Source organism: Triturus cristatus, chromosome 10, assembly GCF_964204655.1.
Source record: "Triturus cristatus chromosome 10, aTriCri1.1, whole genome shotgun sequence".
NCBI classification, from domain to species: Eukaryota; Metazoa; Chordata; class Amphibia; order Caudata; family Salamandridae; genus Triturus; species Triturus cristatus.
Genome location: NC_140593.1, coordinates 938,134,755 through 938,153,603, shown reverse-complemented (window position 1 = coordinate 938,153,603; position 18,849 = coordinate 938,134,755). Strand labels below are relative to the sequence as shown.

The window sequence follows — 18,849 nt, the reverse complement described above, 5'->3', positions numbered from 1 at the left end:
TTTTAGAACTATCCCTCTCAAATTCACTAATTCAATGCGAAAGAAATTCGATAGTCTTTTTTCGTGATTTATATGGGCTTATTCGCAGCCAAGAAGGTCCCTTAAGTATTTGTCTCTTCCTCAGGAGAGAGGTGGCTGGGCGCTTCCAAACCTAAAAATATATTATTGGGCCACCATCATGCAGATATATCCGGCCTTCAGCTTCAACAACGGATCTCCCCTCTCTGTTTGAGTTGTTACTTGGTTCAGAAGCTTGGGTATGTTTATGGCGCCAGCTCGAATATGGGTATTATAAGAAAGTAAGGTTTAAGACCCTCATGGGAACCTATAAGGGCTTCAGCGTTATCCAGGAAGATACCAACAACAAAAGGTCTCAAGCAAGGATGCGTGCTGGCCCGACCCTATTTAACCTATTTTTTGCAGACCTTATCCCGCTACTAAACGCCAGCAATTCGCACTCGCCAAAAGTCAGAAATCTAGCTCTACGATGTCTACTCTATGCTGACGATTTAGTTCTGATCAGCCAAACGAAGGTGGGTCTACAGAATCTTCTTAATACTACACTTGACTACTCTGAGGCGAATAACCTGAGCATCAACTTGGAGAAAACCAAAACTATGACAATCAAAAAGAATTCCAAGAACACACCTGTCTGGTTTTGGGGCAAGACCCGCATAGACTCAGCAAAAGAATATAAATATCTGGGGGTGATCATTGACAAAGGGGGTTATTTTGCTGCCCAAAGGGACACAATCAAAAAGAAGGGAACAGCCTTAGCAATTTCATTGAGAAACCTTAACTCCAAACTGAGTGGCTCCTCGCTTGCCCCACTGGTCGAAGTAATACATGCAAAACTCTTGCCTACAATAACCTACGGGAGCGAGGCACAGAGGGGGAGGACTCCAAGATCTTGGATGGTGTGGTTTCAAACATGTACAGAATAATCTTTGGTCTACCAACAAGAGTCTCTCCGGCACAGATTAAGCTCGATTTTGGTGTTCAAAAATAGACCCTTGCAAGACAAGGTGCGACAGTTATTTTTTGGGACAAAGTAAGAAAATCAAAACCAGGAACCCTAAACTGGTATTTGTGGTTAGAACTACAAAAAAAAAAATCATCACCAGCAACAAAATACCTACTAGCAAGCCTGACCACCCTAGGCCTCCTCGAGCTTTGGGAAACAACTATAAGCCACTGCCTTCTCAAAAAAATAACAAAGAAAACAGTAAAGAGCCAATCCTGGATCAAAGACAAGGCTGCCCTATCCAGAAGATCGCACGGCTGGATGGTCCTGAACTCCTATACCTCTCCCACTGCTCAAAAATACCTAGGCCTAGGGTTTGCCAACTCCATTAAAATACAATTCCTGAAGTACCGACTTGGCTTGCTACCATGCATAAAGCACTATCCACATTGGCTAAAAAACCAATCCGATTCCATCTGTCGCCTGTGTGGCACAGCGCAAGAGGATATGCTGCATCTGCTCTGTACGTGCAGAGAATTAACACAGGAAGGGAAACAGCTCTTAAAGCCACTTTTTAACCAGAGAGGCATCCGCACACGGAGGCAGGCCGTGATGGCATGCTTTGCACCAGGGGACACACAGCTGATCTGCCGCCTGGTAAAATATTTGAGACAAGTAGAGAAGAGAATGCCACAAAATCAAGATGCCGATCACTGGTTGCCAACTTTGGACAGAACAATATTATAGTCATTAAGAACTGAGTCGGATGCTGCTAAACAAATATTTTGTACGGATTTTACTAATTTTTAGCAAATTGTTTTATACTATTTTTAAAATTGTAACTTATAATTGAAATGTCATGAGATACTTTGTAGCAATGGTTTTAAGTAACTATGCTAAATAAAATACTTACTTACTATAAGGGCTTCACCGCCGTCCGTAAACTATTAGGGATTGGAAGATTGAATCACTATATGCCTACAAGCAGTAACAAGAACCTGCCAGATTTGTTCGGGGGTTCTTACTTTTCAACTTGGCCTAACGCTGGCATGAACAAACTAAGGGTCCTGTATTCTCCTGAAGGGGTCTTGACATTTGAAGATCTTAAAACACAATTTAGTCTAAGTCATAAAGAGGCTTTTAAATACCTAGTTATAAGGAATTTTTTTATCGCGGAAGGCAGGTGGGCCCTCTGGGTTTACCAAATGTGGATTTTTGAAAGATTGATAGATCCTAATACCTCCCGAATCAGGACCATCTATGGCATTTTTAACAGCTTAATTCCGGACGATTTGGTGAGGATTTCCGGGAAATGGAAATTGAAACTAGATATCACCGATAACGTCTTCCAGTCAGCTCTTCGATCTGCTCAATGCGCTTTACTATCGGCCAATTTGCAAGCCCAATTCTACAAAACATCGTATTTTTTGTATTATACCCCGAGTAAAATCGTGAAATGGGGAACCAGCAGAGGCACTAAATGCCCTCGGTGTTCTGAATGGAACGCAGACTCTATGCACATGTTTGCCACGTGTGAGAAACTTGGCCATTTGTTGGCAGAGATTCAAGGCTTTCTCAAGGCAGTTCTATCTCAAGATGTTCAGCTAAACCCTACCACCGTTTTACTGGGAGTACAAGAAACCATAGACAGAAAAAGTGGAGGGTCCTTCATTTTTATCGCCATGGCAATATATAGTTTATGCATTATATCGGCTTGGCTGGATCCCATTCCCCCTTCCATTTCAGCAGTGGATGGCTCGTCTATATTCAACGCACAATCCGAGCTAAAAGGAAGGGTTTGGTAATTTGGGAACCATTGTCTGGCTGGCTTTGTCAGAAAAACTCACTATAAATAAAGGGAGGGGGCAATGTTATTTTTTCCCCGAGTTTTGTCTGGCAAATTGTAAGAGGAATTTATAAAAGTTCAACTGTATCTATTTATCTGTGTATTATGGACAGTTTATTCACACAAGATCTGAAGAAAGCTTTCTTCTTCTATGATGCCTTTCTGCACCTTTTGCACCTTCTCAACGCACCTTGCACTTCAGTACGGGTCACTTTATTTCTTTGAATGTATTTCTGAAAATTGAATATATGCACTTTGCTCTTTATGGCCAACTGGGGCAGCTTTATTATTGCTTTATTTGAATTTGATGGCCTTAATATGATGGATCATTGTAATGCAAAGTGGATTATTCTCTTATTGTTGACCTTTACTGCTGGATCGTGTAGGACCGGGAGGGTTAGGGAGGAGGTGGGGGGTCCTCGAATCTCTATGCTCTGTTTATATTTCATACGTTTGTATATTCAAAAATATTTTTTTTTACAATAACAAAAATAAAGAAATTATGGAAATGTCACACATGGCAATCTGAAACCTTGGCAGCTATGAAAAGTGTTATTTATTCCTGTGAAGATTCACACAGTTCTACCAATTAGAGCCTACACTAGCTCCCAAGCAGCCTTTAGCTCTGCTGATAAACTAACTGCAAACATTTCCATTTCTTTCAGGTAGCAGGGCACCCTGGAGAGACCACTTGTTTCTTCTTTGGCTGTCTGTCCTTTCACTGGCCTCACTGTACAGGAGAATCAACTCCTGCCTGTTGTAGAGTGGAATATTATGTGGTATGGCTGAGTAGCCTTACCATGTAATAGTATCACAATACCCCAAAGATGGTCCTTCGATTAACACTAATAAATCCTTAGCTCAGTCCTGGTAGAGTGGCAAAAAGCAGTCCGGCTCTACTAGAGGAACATGTTAAGCATTTCAGAGTACTGACATAGACAATAAGTATTTAGCACGACTCGAGAGAAATCCGACACCAATTTATAACAAGCATTGGCAAAGCCAATAGGTCTTGCCTGTGGGTGAACTATTGGCTTTGGCAAATTGAGGGGGGTGGAAACAGGACGGAAAAAAAGCTATATGAAACAGCCAGCACAGCCTGCATCACAACTCGTTTTTAGGTCTCGCCTAGCGACGCAGCGCATGCGCTGCTCGCCTTGGCGAGATCTATTGTTGTCGGTTTCTTAGCTGAAGGGGGACAGGACATATGCACGCGTATGGAAGACAGGACATTTGCAATGCGTACGTCTGACAGCTTAGCAGAAGATACAGCAGATGTGCGCACGCAGGACCAGAGATATGCACGCGTTTACTTCCATTAAATGCCGCTACAGGACAAGAGATATGCACGCGCGGTTGCTCCCTCTCTCCCTTCCTCCCTGTCTGCGCGCAAATATCCCAAGTGCCGCCGCAAAGCATTTTCGCAGCTGATTTAATTTGAATTGCTCCTGTATAAAAAATAAACAAGCATTTGTAATGCAGTAGGTCTCGCATTACTGAAAGCTTGAGGTATTGGCGTTGCATTATAATGTGCAACGCCAATAGCTAAAACTGTAAGACCTATTGCATTGCAAATGCTTATTTTTTTTAGACGCTTCCCACGCTTCCTCACATATCCTCCCCCTACCTCCTGCTTCCTTCCCCCCGCCCGCTCCTACCACCGATCTGTGCCTGCCACCGCTGACTTTATCTTGTATGCCAAGGCTAATAAGAAGCTAGTGAACCACAGTATCAAATGTCTCTGGCATATGTAGGAGTATAAGAGCATTAATATGACTGTTGCCAGCATGCATGCACTGATCATCCATTACTGCCAGCACAGAGATTCTATGCGTCAATGGGGGCAGAAGCCGGCTTGGGAATCGTCCAATATTTAATTGGATTATAGAAAGTGACACAATTGCTTGGTTTTAACTATCTCTAGGATTTTTGCAGCAGCTGTTAGCAGACTGATTGGTCAATTGAAGGTAATATCTCATCAAGTTCTGTCTTTTATCAGAAGGGTAATAACAGTGCCAATGTTAAAAGTGTCAGGAACAGTGCCTAGAGAAAGTGAAGAATCAACAATATCGACTAATGTTGCAGCAACATACACAGTAAATAAAGAAATTTGACAAGGATAGAGTGAAGCAGTGAACCAAAACAACAGTGGGCTAAGAGGTACGACATTATCCAGGTCAAGTAATGAGAATTTAGTCCACAATGTATTTATTGGTTCAGGAAGTATTCCAATAGAATTGTCTGTAGCAAAGGATCTAGCTATGAAAGAGCAGAGGCTCTCAAATGTTGGTTGAAATACATGGTCAGTTGATCGCACAAAGCTTGAGAACACAGAGAGTCATTTAAGGAGTTGACCATGGAAGAAAGTTAATTCACTGCTTAAAATCTCCATTTGGTTGTAACTTGCATTAAGGATACATGCTGTGAGAGAAAAAAAGAAAACTTTGTATTTTTGATGGACCATTTACGTTTATACAGCGACTATAACTTTTTAATGATTGCTCACATAGGCGTCGCGACTGTCATTCTGCATGCTTCAATTTTTTTTAGAGTTCTTTAAATTCTTTTTGAATGAGGGAGACAATTTGGGTTTGGTTTTCATGTTTTACCTTGCTGGAAGGCAGTTCATCATCAATAGTGGCGAGCATGGCGTAGTATAAAGTATTATTAATAGATTGATCTGAGATACTAGGAAGAGAACTCAGACAATAATTAAGTTGAGAACGTATGCTATTAAGAGACATTTTACTCGATTCATGTATCTTAGCGTCACAGTGACGCATGTTCGGTTTAGAACCGTGACATAATAGCTAGGGGAGAGGATGTGGTCCGTCAGCTACGCTGCCGACTTTAGTGCAGGAAACCAGGGTTCGAGCCTCGAGGTCGCGTCCACATCCTGTGATTCTGGGCAAATCACTTAATCTCCCCCTGCCTGAATTTGTAATGTAAATACGGTGCTCATGTACAGCGCTCCAATACCTTCGGGTCGAGTTCGCGCTATATAAAGGATGCAAAATAAAAAAATAAAAACATAATTTTCCACAACGTATCCATCATTCTGCTATTTGTTAACCAACAGAGCCTTTGTGCAGTTGAACATAGAGAAACTAGTCTTCTAGCCACTCTCTGGATAAATATAGACTTAAAAATCCCAAAGCTCTCGGTGCATCTTTCACATGAGTAAGTGGGTTGCGTGAGACAGCGAAAGCAGACAGATTCCATATCATTAGTGTGCGTCCCAACCTTACAATCGAGTGGATTGAGGACTACACGTTTTGTTTATAGTCTTTTAAGTGACATGCCTACACGAACTGATCTCTGCAGAGACATTTGTTTTTCATTGCTATTAGGAAAGAGAAAGGAAAATCGACTTTCTTTTCAAAGGCAATCTCCATAGGAGACTTGCAATTGAAAATGACCTTCTCTTCTGAATTTCAAGAACACTTGCGAGGAAATTTAAGAGGCTGTTCAAGTGGAAGAAAAACAAGCAGCCGCGAAAGTGATCGCGATCAAACATCAAAGCGGCCACGAAAGTGAAAGTAATCGCGGAAAAGCCTGGCGGACGCCCCCTTGCACATGCACTGTAGCTCTAGGCTGGCCTGGTTGCACTTTTTGGAGCCCTCTCAATAAGTCTCGCCAGACCAGCGCATGCGCTGGGTCAGGCGAGACCTAAAAACGTTCTTGTGATAGATAATTGTGATTCCTGAAGGTTTACTTATGGGCCCAGAATCACATGGTTTTAAGTCCAGTGAAGTGCCAAAGCAAGGATTGGAACCAAGGTCCACCAGTTTTAGATTCCACGGAGTCCTTCATCCCTGACCTCATCCAGGTCAAGACAGCGCTTGGAGGTAGTCTAGCACTGAAAGAAGCATGCGCCACTCTTTCTGACATTTGTCGCTCACCCTTTCAGTCTGCGTGATGGAAGTACAGTTGAGGGCCTGCACATTGTCATTGACCCACAACACGCGTGCATTCACACCGGATGCTCTAAACTCCTTCCCCGTATGCTTAGAAGACTTGGTCAGAGTCAGCATGGCATCAGCAGGCTGGCTGCAGGTTTCAAAGATGCCAGCTGTCTGCCTCTTGTGTAAGCCCCCTGGTGATAATCTGAGGTGAGCGCAGTCGTGAAGTTGACATTTCAAAACTTTTTTTTAATTCAAATACTTGATAAATATTGCCTGTCTGAGGAATTAATGACTGAAAAAGTAACATTCTGTAGGAAGTTGGTTTTGTGGGACCAAATTAGTTCACTAAACCTGTTTTTGCAGCATTCACCCGCATGCATCGTTTTACCCCTACACTATTAGTTTCACTCCAGTACTAGTAGCGCATGCCGCTTTAGTTAGATTTTTTTTTCTTCGATATTCGATGTAGTGCCTGGATTCTGTCTTCCGGCTCTCTCTGAGCACTACGAGGAGCTGCGAACCTACCGAGACTAGAAACACAATGGAGAGATGTGTGCTATAAAGAGAACTTCACATATGTTTATTAAATTTTTTACATAACAAACAAAAGACAGTGACGTATTTCGAATGAAATATGCATCATGAGACATTCAGGAATAAACAGTGCGGTGCCATGTTAGAGAAAAGGAGAAATCTTGTCAAACTGTCGGAAAACCCATCTCCCAAGTGTAATAGACCACTCCCCTGTCAGGTCGCTTATAGTCGAAGTCGGGCGGTCGGTCGGGCCTGCAGCTGTCAGATGAGGTCTTAAAGTGAGGGCTCCTGGTCAGGGGCAGCAGAGTGTCGTGGAGGGGGAGCGTCTTCGGATTCGGTATCCACTGTGATTGTCCTACTCGTCATATATAGGGCCCAAAAGTTCTTCGGTCTGTCACGGGGGGGGGTATAGCTCACTGTAGGTTTCAGTCTGGGTGCAACAGTACAACATATCTTTTGACCACTGAGCTATCGTAGGCGACGGACCACGAAGCCAGCAGATCGCAACGCATCTTCTGGCTAGTAGCGTCGCCATGTCCACCAGTCGTCGTAGCGCCTTAGGGAGAGGCTTAGAATACCCCAGTAATGCCAGAAGCGGATCAGGGGACAACTTCAGTCCAGTGATCCGGTTTAGTTAAATAAATATCTGGCCCCAAAAATGGGCTATGCCCGGGCACGTCCAGGCTAGGTGAAAGAAATCCGCGATTTGCTCCCCGCATCTTTCACACCTAGGGTCATCGCGGAGCCCATAACGGTGCAGACACTCCAGTGTGTAGTACACCCTGTTTAAATATTTAAAATGCACAAGCCTATGCCGCCCATTGATCGATACGCTCTTAGTGCTCGCGCAGCAATAGAGCCACTTGTCATCCGTGAGTTCTGTCTATAGGTCTCGTTGCCAGGCCAGCCGCGGTTTGGTGTAAGTACTGTCTGCAGCCGCCACTGTGATATGGTAAATCTTAGATACCATCTTAGCAGGTGTTTGCGCTTTAATGACAGCAGTAGAGGCAACGACCTCAGGGGGCTCCTCCATTCCATCCCCCAGCAATTTCTTGAGGGCGTGGCGAAGTCTGTGGAATTGAGTCCAATATTCCCGTGCGCCTATCCGGGGGCGTGAACAATAGGGCCGGAAGAGGCCGAGGAGCAGCAACTATTGTCTCAATGCGAACATGCGGGATGTCAGATGGGCCATGCATCCAGTGATACGCCTGGGAGCATTGTGCCGCCCTATAGTATAGGTTCAAATCAGGAGCACCGAGGCCCCCCATCGAGTACGGTAACGTCAAAATGTGCCAGGCGGCGCGAGCCTGCTTACCCGCCCAGGCCAGGCGTACCATTAGGGATTGGAGGCGCTGGAAAAAGACACGGGGCCGTACCGTTGGGATGTTCGTGAAGAGAAAGAAGAAACGCGGGAGCACCACCATTTTAACGAGGGACACTCTACCCATTAGCGTTAGAGGAAGGCGCACCCATTTGTCAATGTCATCTTCCATCCTGGAGATAGCAACCCCGTAATTCTCCCTCAGGACAACCTAGGAGTCAGTGTGTAGTTTAATCCCCAAATAACGCACCGCCTCTATAGTCCATTGCAGTGGGTATTCGGGTTCGAAGGCTGCCGTGGCCGGGGTGAGAAGGAACATGAGGGATTTATTCCAGTTGACTCGCAGGTCAGACAGGGAGCCAAATAGCACCACCTCTCGTATGACCGGGGAGAGGTTAGTCTCCGGGTCTCTAACATAAAGCAGTGTGTTGTCCGCATATGTAGAGACAATTAGGCGATAGTTGGGGAAGCAAATTCCCCTATGGCTATGGTACTCCCGCAGGGCGCAGGCCAAGGGCTCAGCGGTCAGAGCGTAGAGGATCGGAGACAGTGGGCAGCCCTGTCTCGTGCCCCTGCTTATGCGTATGGGGTTAGTAACTAGTGTGCCGGTTTTGATACGCGCTGTGGTGGAGTTGTACAACACTGCGAGGAGTTGTAAAAACACCTCTCCGACTCCCATTCGGCTGAGGACCTGTCTCATGAAGGGCCATTCGACCGAGTCGAATGCCTTTTCCATGTCCAAGAAAACCGCGAGAGCTGGTACCTCCGGCCTCGTATGTTGTAGAGCAGCAAATACTGTACGCAGGTTGTACGTCAGGTTTCTGCTAGGCCCAAATCCTGCCTGCTCTGGCGCGACCAATGTCGTGACAAGTGGCGCCAAATGATTGGCGAGCAATTTAGCGAAATGTTTAGCGTCCACATTCATCAACGCCAGTGGGCGGTACGAGGCGCATTCGTCCGGAGGTTTCCCCGGTTTAAGTATAGCCACTAGTATCGCCTCGCGCATAGATGGGGGCATCCACCCGTGGTGCACATGTCTTCGAAGAGCGTGAGCAGGTGCGGGAGCAAAAGATCAATAAAAGCCTTGTAAAAGGCCACCGTGAGGCCATCGCTCCCCGGTGCGCTCCCTGCTGTCATACCCGAAAGTGCTAGGATTATTTCATCTCGCTCAATCGGTCTCATCAGAAACTCACGATGCAAATTGGACAGCCACTGGAGTTTGATATGGGTCAGATAATCTAATATTTGCTTGTCAGGGCTGCAGCCTCGGGACGCGTAGAGGTCCGCGTAATAATCTCTCCGCTACCTGGGCCTCCTCCAGTGGGGGGTCTCCAGGCTGTGGTCGGATTTCCGGGATCCCATCTCGCTGCTGCTTAAGGAGCTGCGCGAGGACCACCCCCGGTCGATCTCCCTCGCCATATGTACGGGCTGTGGCTTATTTCCCAAGATGTTTTATTTCGGCGTCCGCCTCTGCATGGTATTCCTGGAGAGTCTGCGTCAGTTCCAGAGTGCGCGCCTCACGTTCCATATCGGCCAGTCTGTTACGAATCGATTTAAGAACCCCCGCATGTTTAGAGATGGCTACTCCCCTAATATACACCTTAAGGGCCTCCCATATAGTTTGGAAGGAGTCTACGGAACCCACATTGGCCTCAAAGTATGTCTCGATGGCCGTGGCCATATCATCCTTAAAAGCTGCATCCAGGAGAGAGTAGGGCGGGAATCGCCATAGGAAAGGGGGGTATACGCTTTTTGGGGGAAGCGAGCACCAAGAGCAGAGGCGAATGATCAGAATATGTGCGCGAGAGGATCGAGCAAGCTTAAATATTGGGCAGAGGCGAACCAGTAATCAATTCTGGTATAAACGTTTATAGTACGCGGAGTAATGCGTATACCCACCCTGACCCGGGTGTCTGCTTCGCCAAACATCGCACATATCAAGACTGGTCAAGGACGACTCCACTACTCTGGCCGATGCCGAGGGGCGCCTAGGCGAGCCTTCCGAACTATCCAACTCGGGGTCCCTCACCAAGTTGAAGTCTCGACCCCACTGGACCCATCCCATAGCGTGGAGCTGAGTCAGTACAGTGAGCTTAGTATAGAAGTCAGTATGATCGTAATTTAGGCCATATACATTCAGGAAGAGCAACTCCATTCCCTTACCACAGCATTTGGTGAGAACAAACCGTCCCTCCCTATCTGTCTCAACAGGCGACAGACGAAACTCCGTCTTTGGGTTAACCCATGTCAGGACCCCCCTAGCATGAGTAGTGAAGCCAGCCGCATGCACGTTGGCTACAGCAGCACAGGGCCCCAGCCAGTAGGGATGCAGATGGCTGAAGGCGCTGTCGCATCAGGCAGACCTCCCGCCGCCCGGCTCTTGGAATCGGCCGAGTCGCAGGGCCCAGACACCGCCCTCTCCATGCCTGCAGCCGCGCCGCGGGATCTCGCACCGCTCGGCTCCTCGCGGTCTCAGCTCCCAGGTACAGGACCGTAGGCTCGTTCTCCACGCCGAGGGCCAGTAGAGATGCAACTCCACTCCCTGCCGATGCCGCACAGCTCGCAGAGTCAGGGGATCAGAGTTGGGAGCCGCTACAGTGTCACAGGTGCAGGATTATTAGCGGATTTTGCGACGGGTTATCGGAGCTCTCGGCTCAAGCGGCCATTTTGGTCGCGAGCTAGCTCCGCCCCCCCCCAGCAGTGGGCAAGCTTTGGGCTATGACAATTAATTTCTTTTTTTTCCTGTCCCTAAACTTTTCATCCAGTGTATATTACTGTTCATTTCTACTCATTTTATTGATAATATTTGTATAGTGCCAACTCAACTGTGAGCTTAACAAAGCGCTCCCTGTAGTTGGACCAAAAGAGTGGAACAAAAGTTATTCAAATAACTCATTTAATGAGATTGACAGATTTTGGCTACTTTCTGTTACGAACGAGCGACGAACAGGTCAGTTTTGAGCAAGAATTTGCGCCCATGGTCGCCCTCTGCGCCCAAGTGGGGCCATCCGCCCCTTGATCCGAATTGAACAACTGGTCTCTGTAGCCCTGACATTTGATTTGTACGTTAGCACTTCTGTTTTCTGTAATAACCTTATCTTTAAAGGTCAGAATACTTCCTTTTTCTGAATTTCCTTTATTTTTGAATCCCCCACGCTTTCGGTGCGAATACTAGCTATGCCCCACAGCGCTATATGTTTGTGATCAGATATAGCACCTTTCCCAAGCGCACAATATCAGGAACGTTCAACCTCTCCTATTGCCTCCTTTAAGCTTCCTTACTGTGAGTGCAGAATAATCTTTTTACTCAGACGTTCACCAAGCAGGGCGAAAGGTGTCCGTGATTGTGGAACGTCTTTGAGCGCGTTCTTCCTCTGGCTCATGGAGTTGCATTTATACTCCAGTGATCCTGGATGACGTCATGCTTCCAGTCATTGCAACTGAAAAGGGTGCTCCTCGTGCACGTTTTGCACACTCGCAGCGTCTGTTTGTGAGCACCTCCCAGGGTGTAAACTCTTGACGGAGTTGGTTGGGAGAGTCCCGCAGGAATGTGTGTGAGGAATGAAAGAGAGCTAGGAAAACAAGGCGTGAGTGGATGTTTTTATCGATTCGTGCTGTCAGGAGTGCTTTTACCAAACGGGACTCAAGTCGCTGCTGCTCCAGCACTGTGCATACCTCTAAGATAGCTCGGTGTGGTAAGTACCTGCTGCTATAAGGTTTCGTCTCCAAACTTTTTATCTGTATCTTATTGTAAACAAGAAATAACTTGGTCTCCTTTAACCTTTCCTTTTATTGAACATCAAAATATCTTTCCTACATTAATTAGCTCGGAAGAGCTCCCCTGAATGTATAAACGTAACATATTTGTTACATCTTAATCCTTTGTATACTTTAGCACTCCTTATATTTTTCATTAATATATTTCATTTAATACTGTTTTTTAGGCATTTTTATAAATTGCCATATGCAGTTATCGTAAACTGGCGTGACCCAACCCCCTCTTTATTTCATATTTAATATAGTATATTGTTCTTGAACCTGGGGTTCCTGGCACAGCTGGGCTTTGCATGTAAAGGAACTAAACTAAATTATATTTGAATTCATAGTCGTAAGTAGATGTTATCTTATTTTAATGATGTGTTGCGGTTATGATTCATGCTTATTCTCAAATATTGTACCTGCTGTTAACAACTGTACTCGGCATGCAAGTAACAGGTTTATGTCCCTTTTGGGCCTTTCATCCTTCGAGATTGATAAAATGAGTACCATTGACTAAGAGTTTGGGGGCTACTGCACTTGTTGTACTGCGGTGTCCAGCACTCCTTTGCTACTTCGCTAGTTTATGTTTTATAATTTCCAATACAAACACAGATTTAATGTGGGTTGTCAAATTAGGTGTCACTGCCTAGAACAAGCCAAAGGAGTGTGTTGCCTTTCAACCTCAAGCGTACACAGTTTTCCTTAAAGAATACACATTTGTGAAACTGGCTACAAACAGCTTTAGTTTGTGTCAGACCTTTTGACTGTCAAATATTTAAGATATACAGAGAGCGGCTGTTGGCCCTGCCGAGAGGACTATTTTTCTTTAACTTCCTGCTATTGGCTGTTTGGTATATCATTCCACCACAAATGAAATGCTTGCATTTTAAAGCACAAGGGACTATTTTAGATCTAAATAGTACCCTCAACCACCAGACTTTTTGTCACATTACATTTTTTATCTTACACATGAAATACCACTACCACTGTCAGTACCACCTCCACCAGTACAGATACCATCAGTACCACAACCAATACAAATTCACCAATATTGCCGCCACAAATATCTCCACTGCCACAATGAACTACATCATCATTGTTACCGCACACCACCTATACCGCCATTACCAATACCACCATCAAGAATATTTACACCCTACCACCAGTATCACTACCAATATGTTACCAGATCCACCAAGACCAATAATAATACTGGCCACACCAGCACCGTACCACACCATACCATAAATGCCAATGCCTTTTATTTATGTGCTGGTTTTTAAAACATAAAAAAAAATGTATTGTCATGTACAATGCAAATGCGAGACCTATTGCATTGCAAATGCTTGTTTCCCTTCTATCTGTTGGGAGGCGGGGAGAAGAAACAAGGACGGGCGGTTGGGGGGGAGAAACAGTGACAGTGGCGATTGGGGGGAATGAGACTGGGGCGGTTGAGGGGAGAAGAAACCGGGATGGGATGGGTGGTGGGAGAAGAAACAGGGAGGGGCGGTTGAGAAGCAGATTAAACTGGGACGGGGCGAGTGGGGGGAGAAGAAATGGATGGGACGGGGGGGGAGGAAACAGGTCGGAGGGAAAAGAAACAACATGGACAGGACTTAGGCAACTTGATTGCGGCGCAGGTAGTAGGTGGAGAACAAAGAAATAATGTTTCAATCACAGCACCAGCACCTTAATAAATTAAAGCCATCAGTACTTGGTCTGTGCTGCTACAGAAAGAAGAGGAAGTGAAGACAGATCATGCTTCCCAATATGAAAGCATCAAATAAGAGTGACACACGAGTCCACTAATAGCAAGCAATGAGCGGGCTCCATGCCCTTTATTCAAAACAATATCTCTTGCCAACCGGAGCTAATGTGCTAGTGCACATGCGCTTCTGCAGGTGAGACCTAAAAAGACATGAATTGGGCAGCACAGCATTTCTTGCGTGCAGTTGCATGATTTGCTTTTGGAGAGAGGTAATGCTCCGGAGTACTGCACCAGGCTCTCTTTTGAAAACTTCTATGAGCTACTGTTTAGAAATGCCTGAAAACAATATGCTTTTTTCTGCAATTTACTTGTCACATTGCGCTGTAAACTGTTGTTTTACTCAATTTCCGTGTATTTAATTGCCATTCATCCACAAGTATTAATTAGCTCCAATTTAAACTTCAAATATTAATACACTTCATAATAAGGTAGCCCGAAGTGCATTGAGGAACTATTGACTTTGAACCATCACGCCGATGGAAATATTGTTCATAGACAGCTACAAATGCTCTCCATGTACAAAATATTTTAAAGAAACTTTGGAGAACTGTGTAGTGCTCAGCGTATAGTTGTCCCCTTGTTAGTGTGGATTGCTGTCCTACCAGACAAGCAATTAAAAACGTTCATATATACAAGGGGAGCACCTTTGTATTAATATATATCAGGCACTTCTATATTTGAAAAGATCAGCCTATTGCACAACTCCTTTGAGATTGATAATCGGAATTTCATTTATTTTTTAATTCAAGAACGTGATTTTATATGTGATTTTATTTGATGTAAACTTAGTGTTTACTGATATTTGAAAACGCTTCATCAGGACAAGCAAGGATCAAAATTGACTCTAAAATAAAAATACGTATACAATCACCCTACACAAATGGGATTATTGCTATGCAAATTATATCTTGGCTACATTATTATGGTTCCTTAATTATGAATAAACCATAATTATGTAGCCACGTCATGAGTCATATTGATAGAAAGGAGTAACCCCAAGGGTGTAAACAGATTATTTTAATGAAGAACAATACTTTTGATTATTAGAACACAAGGCAGCATTGACGGAAGTAAATTTGTGAGAAAAAGTATTGAAATTTCTTCAACTGTGCATGAAGTGATATTGGGCAAGGCGATGTATACATGCATGAAGTGCATGCAAAGTTGAAAAAATGTCAGTATTGTTTCTCAGGATTTATTTCTGTCAACACTGCTTTGAAGGGCCATTCATATCCAGTATACGAGACGCAGGACTGTCGAGTGTCCCACATCAAGGTTCACCGTAACACGTTTTGAACAAATTTCATCATCCCCCGCTGGTTTTAAGATGTATCACACTAATCAACGGAGGGGAAGCAACAACAGGTCTAGAGAAAGTGAGTGTTGGTCCATGTAATCATGTTCTGATCATTGTAGCCTTTCTACTCCTGCCAGCACCAATCCTGGTTTTCTGACCTTCCGTGCACCAGTCAATTTGCTAGAAAAGATGCCAGTCATCCTTGACTCGTGTGCTTGTAATCGCAGTCCCTGGTACCCGCCCAGCAGCACACGTGCACCATCCTGATAACTGCAGTGAGATCATGTGAACTTTCGTCTCTGAGCTGACCGTGCTGGTCAGGCCCCTGTGATCACTGAGCAAACAAAAGGAGATAATGGACGGAGCGCTGAAACTTTTCAGACATTCACCCCCAGTCACAGATCTGAGTTGAATCCATCTTCATTCTTGAGCTCACTTCGCCACCTCAGTTCAGACCCAGCTATTTGCAAATCAGTATTGACCCTGTGCCTCATGGGAACAGTCCAGCCGAACTGCCAAGCCAGATCTTCCCTGAACCAGAAACAAGCATCCTGGGACCGGTTTCTGGGTAACACCCTTCATCAGCCAGGCTAGCTTGAATCCAGTGGCACAGTGAGCAAAAGACCAATGATGCTTGTTTCCGGTCCAGGGAGGACCTGTCTTGGCAGTTCGGGCTGGACTGTTCCCACAAGGAACAGGGTCAAGACTGATTTGCCTATGGCTGGGTCCAAACTGGGGTGGTGTGGTGAGCAAAATAATAATGGATTTAACCCAGATCCTTGTGACTGCGGTTGAATGTTTGCATTGTCCAGCAGTCTGCCCATCAACTGTTTCTTTTGCTCTGTGATCACTGAGCCTTTTGCTCTGTATGACACTAAGTTGCAGCCAACTGATTCAGGAGGGTTTCCATCTACAGCTCGGCTATAATAAGCTGCTAGCGCCCACAATAGGTGAATTGCATCAGCTGAGCAGCAGAAAAGTTATTTCTGTCAATGACTCTATAATGTAACACTGTACAGTATTCACTTACATGTTTTGTACTGTTTTATATGCATTTTCATAGAGTGCCCCATGTTTTGTTACCTTATAATCTTTAACAAATGGTCTCGGAAGGTCAGCATGGCTACCTGTTGAACCATGCGCAACTGCCAGCAGCAACATTCCCTTTATCAGAGGGCTTAGCCATCAGTAGTACAGCAGGTTCAGTGGCATCAGGGCCCTGAGGCCTGAGGGACCCATTAAACCTTGATTATTGTTGTAGTTGACTAGCGAACCAGAAGTCAGGGGGCATTTTCCTTACTTGCAGTATGGCCTTGTTATGATGAGAAACAAAGGCTGTGTATTCTGCAGATCAGGTGTATAGAGAAAAACTATGTGGCTCAGCGAGTCAGCCACTGACATCTGGTGTGATCTGCTGCATGTTTTCAACTTGAAATGCAAAGGCAGGTCAGCCTCTCATCCTTTTAAAGTTGGTTAATCATATACCATTAAGTTGTGTAATACCACCGGTTATTAATAGCATTGTATAAACAAAATGGTAGTGTTTCATTCCAATCAAAGTAGAGCAGAAGTTTTGGTCTTTGTGAACTGAAGGCAAAGTCACACTGCCTGTATTGCCGTGCCTCGGACAAAAACATTTTGTTATACAGTCTACAGCGGTCTGAGAAGTCAGGGAGCTCTGCATCTGTTTTTTTTAGATCATCAACTCCAATTTCTTTTGTATTATGATGCTTATAATTTAATGTATATCTTTAGTTTTTGCTTGCAGATTAAAAAGTCAAAACCAGGACTGGATACATCTGGCAAACTGACAGCGCAGGGTAGTGTGGCAAGAGAAAGGGGGCAATGTTTTGCTCTGTTCTCAAGTTTTCCATGTCCATGTTTGTGCAGCTAATCCTGTCTGGGTTCTTTGCTTGCATAATTGTACAGGAAGTCCTGGGTTGATAATGTGATACACAGGACTCCAAATACCAGAATGCAAAAAACGTACTGATCTGGGTGAGCTACTCGTATATGGGCCTGGGAAGCTTGAGAGATTTGTGATGTTTAGTTACTTTATTGGCTAGCATCAGGCCATACAGTAGCTTGAATACAGCCTAGATAACCTCTTGAAAAATGTAGTTTCTTAGTTCTTCTCACATGCCCGACCAACGTGTGAGAAACGTCAGGAGGAAGAAAGGGGAAGCTATGCTGATGACTTGGAAATGCTGTAGGGCTATGCTATCACTGTGTGAGCTGCCAGGACCCAGAGGGCCAAGCTCTGTTACTATAGCTGCCCTCCGTTCTTCCCCTTTGTTTATCTTTGACAGGCTTCATCAACCAACAGACTCCCATCCACATATAAATGTACCTGCCTGCTTTCTGAGAGAGAGTAATCGCGAGTAATAGTATGCTCCCACACTAGTGGGAGCCAGCGAGATATAAATGCATTAATAAAGTTAAGCTGAGACAGCAAGAAACAAGCATTTGCAATGCAATAGGTCTCGCATTTATGCGAGTTTGAGCTATTGACATTGCAAATGACCATGCCTTTTATTTATATTTTAAAAACAAAAATAAAAGGCATTGTCATTTGCAATGTCAATAGCTCAAACTCGCGTAAATGTGCGATCTATTGCATTGCAAATGCTTGTTTTGCTTCTTGCAGCTATTCCTAATTAAATCGTTAAACATTTCTATGCAAGGTTCTCCTGTTGGATTTTGGTTACATTGGTGTCATTTTGTTCACTAATGTGTACTCTATTTTTCTAATTTGGCTTTGACATTATTACTGTTTTGGTACTGTAGGAGTACTTTACACATTGACCTAAGTTAAGCTGGACTTTCTCTGCCATAGCTACCAGGGGGATGAACTCAGGTTACTTTAGTGACTTTGAGGGTTCATCCTGCTAAAGGTTGAGATTGTTCCTTGAGGTGGGTAGTCATCCTCCACAAGTAATAATCTTACACAAATGCAAAGGCTTGACTGCCCGAGCGCAATTTATTGATTCTGGGAATTATGACAGAATAGTAACTGCTGGAGAAGAGGGCTCTAGAGTGAGTGTATTCCTTAAAAATAGAATAGAAGGTATTGTGGGAGGGGTACTGAAGCACTTTGTGACAGAGGGCTATGAAAGTGGCCTGCTTGCAGACAGAAAGCCAATGGAGAGCTTTGAGGGGAGGAGTGCAGAAGTTTGGGAGGACCTTCTGCAATTGAAGATTGCAATTGAAAAGGCACACTGCCATGTTTTGGATCAGTTAAAAGTTTGTACAAAGCAACTTCATAAAGGCCAATGAACAGTGGGTTGCAGTAATCAAGTCAGATGCTAAATAGGGACTGGATGAGGGTTTGTTTAGCAGTCTGGGAAAGGTAAGGGATGATTTTCCTGATAACCTTTAATAGGAAAAAATGACCCTGCCCAAAACCTACGATTGGTGGCTTCCTTGTCACTTTCATTTGCTTACTTTGTTTGCTG

At 44.6% G+C, this 18,849-nt stretch overlaps 1 protein-coding gene across 4 annotated transcripts in view; it reads left to right on the top strand.

Moving 5' to 3' along the window:
• Positions 1-18,849, top strand: part of MRPL55 (mitochondrial ribosomal protein L55) — a 166,170-nt gene that overhangs the window by 28,169 nt on the left and 119,152 nt on the right. The window contains exon 1 of one of the 4 annotated variants that reach the window (XM_085630196.1): positions 10,926-11,053. The exons of 1 other annotated variant lie outside the window; for it this stretch is intronic. The gene's annotated coding sequence lies outside the window, so the exon portion shown is untranslated. Of the gene's footprint in view, positions 1-10,925; positions 11,177-12,113; positions 12,266-18,849 lie in introns of those variants that run through there. 2 more of the 4 variants (XM_085630198.1, XM_085630195.1) reach the window with 2 other exon arrangements.